Source organism: Ascaphus truei, chromosome 1, assembly GCF_040206685.1.
Source record: "Ascaphus truei isolate aAscTru1 chromosome 1, aAscTru1.hap1, whole genome shotgun sequence".
Classification (NCBI taxonomy): domain Eukaryota; kingdom Metazoa; phylum Chordata; class Amphibia; order Anura; family Ascaphidae; genus Ascaphus; species Ascaphus truei.
Window position 1 is genome coordinate 244696198 of NC_134483.1, and position 10647 is coordinate 244706844.

Genomic DNA, 10647 nt, shown 5'->3' on the forward strand with positions numbered 1-10647 from the left:
TGAGGAAGAGAGGGAGTGAGACGGAGGAGAGAGGAATACATGGGAAGAGGGTGGAAAATAGAGGGGGCTCGTGATGTGTGAAATGGGGGGGGGGATGGAGCTCGTAAAACAGCCAACATGGCGGGGGCTGGAGGGTTCATTCGTAACTCTACTCTTGGGCCCCTGGGAAATATGTCTGCGGCCAAGTTTGGAGATGATACATGATTGCATCAGTTGACTTACTCTCCAGTTCCTTGTACTGCTCCAATACACCTGAAGGAGAAACCTGTGAGGTTTTGAAAGTGGATACACTATCATTTTACCTGTGAAGAACTCTTATGTTCCCACGTTTCACATCATATCTGAAATACTGTATTAGTATTAATGTATTAATCTGTCCACTGGTCTTTTTTTATCCCAGTAATGCTGATTTTTTTTTATTAATTGATACAAAATGCATTCATTTGAAAGTCAATACAAACCATTTGCAAAATCTGTTATATAGTATAGCAAAAATGGAAAGATTAGTAACTGCTTTAAGGGCTAAATGAAATAACATAGCTTTGATATTTAAAAAGGGTAGAAAGGGTAGGTAATTGAATGTTAAGTATTTCCTGCAACAATCTTCACTCAGCCATGCTTAACTGATTATTTGATACTTGCTTGTTCTTTTCTAGGGGCAGCCATCTGTATAAGAGACATGTTTAGTAGACAAGAAGATTACCAATAAATGTTAATTACTTTTGCACTAATTTTTGCTATGGATTTTACACTATGCATGCTCAGATCTGCACTGTTTATTCCAGTACAGTGGTGCTTAACTTCAGACTTGGTTCAGGCTACCATAAACGCAAAATTTTCAGGGTAATACATACATAAGCAAGTTGCATTAGTGATAACTCAGATGAAAACCGGCGCTCCAGTGGCCTTTGTCAACTAAATTGTGGATTTATTTCCAGAGGATTGACGTTTCAGTCTCTGCGTAGACATTTGTCTACGCAGAGACCAAATAGTCGATTCTTTTCAAATAAATCCACTATTTTGTTTGGAAAAGCCCACTGGTGCGCGAGTGTTCATCTGTTTTTGTTCAGCTGGAGCTTCACACAAGTGGACTTTTCTGTGTACCTTTGGCCGTTTTATTCAGTTTTTGTGAGTGTACCTATTTCTTCTTCTTGGTGATAACTCTGGATGGCTATTAGGTCAAGTATGTGTTAAACAAAGCACAGACTTGCATAGAGGCAGGTTAACAGTATTCCTGTGACCGGTGCCCACCTATATTTAAAAATAACTTTTAATACATCACTTAAAATAATGTTGAATCAAACATTCAAAATATTACAAAATAGAAGTAATAAGACACATATACTAGACCTGGCTACTCACATAGCCATACTCAATTCAGTTGAGACGGTGTGTCATTTAGAATATCTCATTCTTAGTAGTTGTAGTTTGGGGGATAAAGTGATACTTAAAATCTTCCTTGTATATAATATAAAACAGACAGATCAAAAATGTCTCTATTACCAAAGTGTAGCCAGACCTGGTTGTAAAATTCTAAAACTTGGTGATGAGGTGTGTATACAGTATATCCTTGGTGCAGCAAGGTATCAGAAAAGTAGTATACACATATTAGACTCAAATATTCTTCTTAATAGAGGCAGTGACCAGGGGAGCAGAGTCTGAAAAGGTCAGATGAGATCGTGTGATCCAGTGCCCTTACTAGAAAACGTTGCTGAGCACACCCTCATTTAGATGCATAGAAAATAGATCAAAAACTTATTGGGGATCTTTGGAGATCAATATCACAGATCCCTGAGTTTTAGCATCAAATCCCTCTTTTCTCACACCTTTCTCATACTGACTATCTTTTCAAATTCTTGCTCTTTTCCCCCTTTTAAACTCTAGTTAAATAGCACTCACAGGGCTTGGCATAAGCATCCATAAATTCTCTTGGCCAGATTCTCCAACTCCTCCGGGGACTCTATCATGTGTCCAGCTAGTTATGGGTTGACCAAAACTAGCTGGCCACTTGGGCTTCTAAGGGTTTAATATATTAAATAAGTTGAACATTGTTAATATTATATATTATATCATCATTTGTAGTGCTACAAGTCTTACCTATATTTATAGTGGCCATTATACACATTGGCAAGATAGGCATGATGCCAGCTTGGGGCAGTGATAAAAAATTGGTGTTCTTTTTGGAGTTCAGTTTAGTGAATAGCATGTGAATAAGGCATTACCATCAATTCTTCTTTTGCATACAGTACATTTGCATGCTTATCTGCATATGATGTAGTTAAAAATAATGGTTATGTACTACAATACTATATAAAAAAAAACTCCTTTTCACTGCTCTAGCACTTGTGATTGGCTTTAATGAATAGATCAATAAATACAATTGTAGTTAAATACTGATAACACATATTTTTAATTTATCGACCTTCAGTGAATCTTCGCCAATGTTTGCTGTGAAGTACTTTTCAAGTTATATGTAAGAGAAACGTGTAATGTAAAGAGAAACATGAGCCTAAACTTATCTATCTCCCCCTATCAAGTTACAAAACAATGTGATCTCAGGGCAGGGAATCAATGTATTATTTGAAAATGTAAGGACTGTAGAGGGACCACTTGTACACAAATAAAGACAGACCACAACAATTCTGAGATGGACAATGCCACAGATTATTCAAAAGTAAATAGACAAAACCAATAAGGATCTTGCCAGGCAGTCTAGTCAATATCGAGAGCTGGTGCTCAGCAGTTCAGCACACCTGTAAATGATGCACCAGCAGGATTTCTTTCTGTTCATCTTCTGTGATGGTGCTCCCATCAATGACCCACAATTGGTAAAAACCTGTACCTGTACCAAAAACAGATGTAGTGAGACTTACTATATCTGGAGCCGTGGCTGAAAAGGTTTAAAGTCGTGACTACAGAAATAGTGCTGCCACGGTTGCACTATGGGGGTCCACTTTTCATAATTGCCCCCCCCCCCCGAAGTAATGATTCACCTACACACGAGCAGTCATGTCCAAACGACTTGCCCTGTGCCAAAAACAGTAACGTAATGGGCAATAGGTATATATATATAGCCAGGTCCCCCAGGTTACCCTTATCTCCGGATGTTGAGAGGATAGGGAAGGTTGCAGCGTGTAGGGAGTGCTTTGGTGCATCGGAGGCTCCGCAGTGACCTGAGCAATAGGGCGCCGCCATGTTGGTGTTCGCGCATGCGCGGTGAGCCTGTGGAGGTGGTGAGGGAGCAGAGGTCGCGCATGCGCAGCAAGAGGTTGCAAAGCCCGCGAAAGAGGAGCGGTTCTTATAGGGTGGAGCGCACAGGACTACGAGTCCCAGCAGCTATAGCGAGACCAGGTGACGCAAGGGAGCCAATAGGGCGGCCGGAATAACGGGAGGAAGGGTTAGAGGTTGCGCAGGTGAGCACGCCGGGCAGAACCGAGTTGGAGGAGGAAGGAGAAGGAGCTCAATGTGTAGGGAGGCAACAGCCCCTACACTAAGCCACATACCCCGGCAAAGTTAGGCCCTGAGTCCCCGGAGAGTGAAGCGGAAATAGGGACAGGCCATCAGATAGGATACAGTCCCCCTTAATATCAGCAGGAGAGTGGTACACCCAGAGACTGTTGCCATATCAATGCAGAGGTTTGGGCCCAGACCTCGGCCGCACAGCAGTCACCCACCGGGTGAGATCGCCCCGGACGGTGTTCCTGGGATTCGTGCGACGTCTGACCCTTTCCTTGGCAGGCCCGAGCGCTGGAGCACTCGGCAGGTAACATCATCAAGTGCACCAACTATATACATATATCAGGACATAGTGGCTGCGCAGTCACACACATATACCTCACTTTGGGGGTGGGGGAATATCGAGTGTGGGAACTGGACACGGTGTGGGTACACAGTGAAGGGGTCGCGTTCTGCGAGACGCAATAGCATAGTGTCTCCTCTAGGGAGGGACACCTGTTGATTATATGCAAAGTTATGGTTACATTAGTAAAGTCATTGGTTATTTTATATTCTGTGGGTGTGGAGCAATACATTATTTTCCTGCGAGGAACCACTTCCACTCTGCTGGGAGCCATCGCAGGTGGAGGCGCTGCACTAAGTAAGAGGTTATCAATATTCATACGAGTTGCCCCAAGCTCTCCGTGGCGGAGGCTTAGGCCCTGCGAGCCAACAGGTTGTACAGCATTGGTTGCGTACTGTATTCAATAGGAAGCAGGGCTATATATATATCGCAATAATACATACAGTATACAGTATATAACAAGACATATATAAAATGGAAATATTACTGTGTGCTCATTTGCATGTCTTAGACAGATCTGCAACCCCGCCTTTCACCATTATCACCCAGCACACAGTGCTTCCAATGCAGCAAGGGAGTCTGGGAAATCACATGCAAATGATGGTTTTGAAGCAAAAGGTGACACTGTGTGCTCATTTGCATGTCATTTCCCAGAATCCCTTGCTGCAGTGGAAGTGCTGTGTGCTGGGTGATAATGGTGAAAGGCGGGGTTGCAGACCTGTCTAACACATGCAAATGAGCATACAGTAATATTTCCATTTGCTATATGCTTTACTGTGGAGGGTTTTTGTCACTTTTTTTACCCACCATAACTTAACTAAGTGTGAAGACATATATACAAATATATCTTTTGAGTACAGCAAAGTGTATACCCCTGTAATAACTATTTTTGTTTAGGCCTGCAATACAATTTACCAAGTTTTGCAACGATGGAAAATTTTGACTTTTTGACTTTGTTCTGCATTTCAATAGATCTTCTGACACATAACCTATTTACTTCATCTTAGGTAGCCACAGGAAAACAATTAGGGAAGTAGTAGTTTGCCTGTTTGCTAAGATGAGGACAAACTGCCAAATTCCTATATAGAAATATTTCTCCAACATAGAAATAATTAGCATAGTCTGTTTTGCCACAGAACGACGTAGGCAGAGACAATATAAGCTATGCTTGCTAAGATATTGCTAGGAAAGCAGGAGATAGAGACAATAAGGCAAAGACGAGACTGATTTGGCATATTACTGTGGATGGAACGTTTTTTATATATGCAAGCATATCTAACTAACCATGCCCTGATTTCTGTAACGGATCTTATGTACTGTAGTGCCAACGGTTATTCTAACACAAACCAGTGGCAATCGCTAAAAAGACCTAGGTACATGCTGGGTACATGCTGGGTCGTGTTTAAGGCAAGTTTAAGGCATTTCTGCATTGACTAAGGGCCCATCAGATTGACAGCGTGTTAATCCGATGGGTCATTAGTCAATGCAGAAATGCCTTAAACTAGCCAAGTTACACCCAGCATGTACCCAGCATGTAACCGGGCTAGTTTAAGGCAAGCTTTAGAATACTCGTTGTTTCGTCTGTAACAAATCTATTACCTTTTTATTATCATTTACTCATTTTTATTGCTGTGTACAATTAAACATAGTTATCATTTTATTCAACTCTGAGCTTCCTTTTCATAATTGTTCATCCTATAGCCTGTGATAAGGATGTAAGGCTATTTTCTACAAATCTAATATCACTATTTTACGCTTCTCATTCAGTGTGAGAATATAGTTTTATTGTGAGACCCTATTTGGGTGAAAAGGTGTGACCCCACAACAGTAAGTCCCGCTACATCTGTGGAAAAACGAAAAACCTGGCGCCAAATGTTCAAAATGATAAGTCCTGTGATCCTCAAAGAATCTGCATGAGTGCTAGACAGGCCATGAAACGAGAAAAGAGAAAACAAACACAAATCAAAGCGTACAACTGCTGGGTAACTCAGTCTACCACTATACAACAAATAACAATAAGACTCCTATTGAACAAACTAAAAATAAAATTTATTATAAAATGAACTCTGTCATAAAAGACAGCAATGGAGCAGTGGAGGGCAGCTGGTCATCCGGAGATGGTAAAAATCAAAACCCTACTTACGACAAGCAAGGTGATAACAAGCGGTGAAATAACAGTGTCCTCTCGGCGCAGGGGAATGTCATGGCAGAGTATACACTCTGCTCCGCCGGTACTCTCGCCCGAAATCCCTTCCGTTATGCACAAGGAACGTGCCAGTGGTGGAAACAGTCTCTCCGGGGTTCACAGACCGACAGCACGTGTATTCTGTTTGTACTAGACAGTAGGTACTAGGCAGCCTTCCTTTATTTAAAGGATATTTTTCACTGTTTGTACACTGGCGACACACTTTATTCGAGCTCGGCTAGTCCCACGAATTCGGGTATACCCGGGTGTATTGAGGTTTGTGACTGTTTTCTGCCAGAGTGCATTGAGGTATTTTCCAGGCAGGGATTGAAGCATTTTATTCCCGCTGGCTGCAATACTGCACAGTATATATATATATATATATATACTGCATTACAATTCATGAATTTATGCCATCTGGTAGACACGCGAAGCATTGCAGCCTATTAAATCCTAATCATTATCATTTAACAGATCAGCCGCCCGTCAGCCAGGCATGAACCCAGGCTGGGAAGGCAAACGCAACGGGGCTTGTCAGAGGTGAGGAGCGGCGCATTCCAGGTATCTGCCAGGTACATACTGGGTATTTGCTCGAATAAAGTGTGTCGGTGCAGTATCACTAAGTAGGTATTTATACTTTAGCGCTATAGTCACAATTCTTTTTTCGCCTGCTACATCTGTATAATAACTAGCTGCCAAGGAGAGACATTTCAATTGGCCTTGACTCATCAACCACTGATAATTTCCAGTTGTTATACCAGTTTTGGGTAAAGTCAAGTTTGGCAATTGGCAAACTGATACTAGTTTAATAGGTGCAGCACCCTCTTCTCTCTGCTAGTGTACTAGCTAATCATTTCCTGTTGGTTTATCACATCAGGAAAGTTAGTTCCTGTCACGGTTGTGCTCGCTACAAACCAGGGTCGGACCGGGTGGCTGAGGTGGGGTTGTATAAGCACCGACCTTAGACCGCGCAGGCTGATCCGGATTGCGCAGTTCGTAGTCGTACATAGCAGGGTCAGGCATGGAGAGAGCAGTGTAGTCAGTGGACGAGCCAGGATCAGGATAGGTGACATCAGGGTAAACATAGTCCAAGCAGGGAGTCGGCAACAGGATATCAAGCAGGTCTTCCTGCTTCAGCGAAATTGCTGCAGGTCGGGAATGGGGTTTGTGCGAGTGGCGTCCATGGCCCATGGCGCTGGTTTCAGGAAGGAGAAGGCTGACTGGAGTGGGCACACCGCCAGGCAGCACTGGTAAACCAATGCTTCAGCGCAGGAGTCCAGAACGAGGCTGTGCGGGGAGAGAGAGCTACAGAACTCAGGACTCAGCGACAGGCCTCTGCTATGGGAAGGGCAGCAGGCCTCAGGAAACAGGAAGCTGAAGTTATGCTGGAGATCCAACGCTTCAGCACAGGAACCAGGAACATGGGCTAGGAACAAAGGACAAGAAACAGCGACAAGGTGGCCAAGATAGGTGGCTGTGGCAAACACAGGACATCCAAGAAGGATTATACTCGGCAGAGAAGGATTATGGGGGGATGCAGTACTTAAAGGCCAGCGGGCCAATCCCCAGAGGAGGGTGTGAGGGCACTGCTCCAATGAGTGAGTACAAGGCTAGGTTGCAGTGATAGCTTGCACAGCTACAGTAAATACCATGGGGAGTGTTCCAGGACTGCACAGGTCTGTAAGGCAAGGTAAGCAGTAAACTGAGGTGTGGATTCCTTACCGTTCCATCACATTACACCAGTTTGGTAAAGTGTTTGGCATGCAGCACTAGTACTCTCTAATAGTTGATCAAAATAATTTCCCGTTAGTTTAACTGAAAAAAGTCAGTAACATTACATTTATATTCTTTGCACTCAAGGTTTATTTGATCTAGCTTTTTTCTTTTACCAATTTATTTAATTTAAAAATTCTATAGTAAAGTGTGTATTGTGATTCATTGTCACAAAGACAATTTGGGGTATTTGTTGGTAATTTGGGACAGTCTAAGGCAGCATGTGTAAGGAAGGTTCCTACCCTCTCTCTACATCATCTAGCTGTATTCCAATTCATTCTGATATGTGCGATGCCCCTGGCACCAGTTGAATGCAGCAGTTGACCACTAACTACCTGTGTATATGGGGGCCCTCTAAGTATAATCAAAACCAACTATGTGAGTCATAAGCAAACTCTTAGCTATATCTAAGCTATAAGCTATATCTTCTGTAGCTACGTCCCCATGCAATGTGAAGCCTAAACAGGGTGTGAGCACTACTGTATTAACAAAAAAACAAGTACATTAAAACACAGAAGCTGCAATGGGAAAGAGAGAATATCAGTTTGCACCCATAAATTGCTCCAAATCAAGAAATCCACCAAGTGCTCTACTTCCCCTTCGTCTACAAAAATCTCAGCTGGCACTGGCAGGAGTGGTTGCAATGGGCATTGGACAGAAGACATCATAATTCTTGAAATTATAACCTCAGAGTCATAAGCGTGATAGGGTGGATTCCCTGTCTGATAACTATGCATTGGAGACCTATATATAGAAGTTTAGTCCAGCGCTGAGTGGGTTAATCGCAGGCTGACTTAATTAGTCAGGTTCAGCTGGCTTGTTAGGGAGCTTTAAAAGGCTGTAGCTCCCTGTAATCTGTGTTCTGTGAAGGAGGGTCAGACAGCTTGGATCTTTGCTGGGGGGTCTAAGAAAGCCCTGTAACAAGGCCTGTCTGTTTTGGATGCTCTCTCTGATCCAGGGAGGTACACGCCCTGGAAGGCTGCTAGTCCCCACTGGACTTGAACTCTGCCCTCTTATACCAGCCAGGAGAAGGCGGGGAGACAGAAGGTAAATTTACATGCCACATACTTCGTTTGGTATAGTTGGTAAGGGGCATAGCCCTCTAATCTATAAATAAAGATTTATCAATGTATTAGTCAGCGCATCAGTTAGCAGCTAGGCATTTTTGTTTGATCATCATATAATGCTGAAAATACGCTCTTTTTTTGTTCCAGGTTTTGAGGCTGAATAAAAGTCTGCCTTCAGACAATCCACGTCTTTTTGCGTTCTCACAGCAACACAAAGGAAGAACAGCAGTGGGTTATGCCTGTTTCTGCTAATCCTACTAATACCAACCTGGGAATAGTCCAGCCATGACAAGGGAAGTTTCTGTTTTTCCTACACTCTTTGAAATTGCAAAGCAGTGTGACAGTGACTTCCCTACTCCTGTGGAGCTAGAAAAAAACATCAACAATATTATTATTATTGACGTAGATCAAGGTTATCGAGAGAGTACTGCTAAAGCCAGGTTGGGAGCATTACCAGCTAAGCAGCATAACATGTCTACAAAAAATATCTCTCTACCAGTCTGGAATGTACTCTGACTCAAACACCAAATGCATGGCTTTTTGCAGTGTATGCAAACACAAAGGCAGTGAACTTAATCACCTTGGAACTTTGGCAATACTACACTACATGCAGAGATCCCCTTGATTCATTGTTGTACCGAAAACTGCCAGGAAGGGATAGAGAAATAGCAATTTCGAAGTACTTTTCACCTTCTTTAGAATCCTCTATAAAGTCAGGTCCACTGCTTCCTTAGATCAGGGGTGCGCAAACTGGGGGGTGGGAGATTTTTCGGGGAGGAGGGGGGGGCACGGGTGGTTGCAGAAGCCCCGCGCTCTTCCCCAAGTTATGTAAATTAAATGCCGGGGGATCGCATGAGGCCTCTGCAACGCTATGCTTACCAAGATTCAGACGTTCTGTGATGCGTCGCCATGGCAACGCGGCATCAAATGACGCCACAGGGTCACGTGTCACATGACCACGCAGGATCATTTGATACAGCTCTAAGGTAGGGAGGGGGGCATGAGCATTGAGGCAGGGAAGACAGGGGGGCGCAGCAGCAAAAGTTTGCGCTCCCCTGCTTTAGATGATGCAGTACCATCCCAGAATTCCTATTTATCTTCTTTTGCATACTATATGCCTGATAAAGAAGCATTTTCTTCACCAGAGAGTGTAAAAAACTGTTATGTATCATCATATTATCCATCACAAAAGCAGTTAACTGTCAGGGAATCCTTGCAAGTTAACGTAAAATTTGATTACAAACACCCTATAAAGTATATGGCAGTTAGATATGCTTTGCAAATGTGCAATTGATTCATCAAGCTTTGGCAGGCTCCTTGCAACTCCATGGCCACACTACTGAACTCAGTCCAGCCAATTTGGAGCTACACAGGGAACTGTGTATAAGAGTTAGAAAGGGCTTGAAATCTTCCATCATCAGATACAATTCCTAGGCAGTTTCTGATAAGAGCATCAACATTGTATGTGCACTCCATAGTGGCGACTACGTGCACATACTTTGTTTTGCACACACCATCAACTTGATTGTACTGAGTTTTCTTAAAAATGACAGGGCTGTGCAGTAAATGCTGGCCGTGACACACAGGACCTGTGTCCACTTCTGTCATTCTGCCACAGCATGCAGAAAGGTGAATGACCTGCAACAGACCCATCATTTAACTTGCCAAGCACTTTTTATGTGTTAGTGACCTCTATATTATAAACAAGCAATATTCGGCTACATGACATCTCATGTTGACTTTCTTCACTCCATCACAGGAAAAACGCAGATTGTGTGTGTGTGTGTGCCTTTTGAAGTAGCCATATTTGAAGTTGCGAAAAT

The 10647-nt window shown here is 43.0% G+C and overlaps 1 long non-coding RNA gene across 1 annotated transcript in view; it reads left to right on the forward strand.

Annotated features, from left to right (window-relative positions):
- LOC142470647 (uncharacterized) overlaps positions 1–9536 on the forward strand; it is a 22892-nt gene extending 13356 nt beyond the window's left edge. The window contains exons 2-3 of the long non-coding RNA XR_012789291.1: positions 8716–8804; positions 8972–9536. This is a non-coding gene — a long non-coding RNA (uncharacterized LOC142470647). The remainder of the gene's footprint in view (positions 1–8715; positions 8805–8971) is intronic.
- Positions 9537–10647: the final 1111 nt, after the last annotated feature.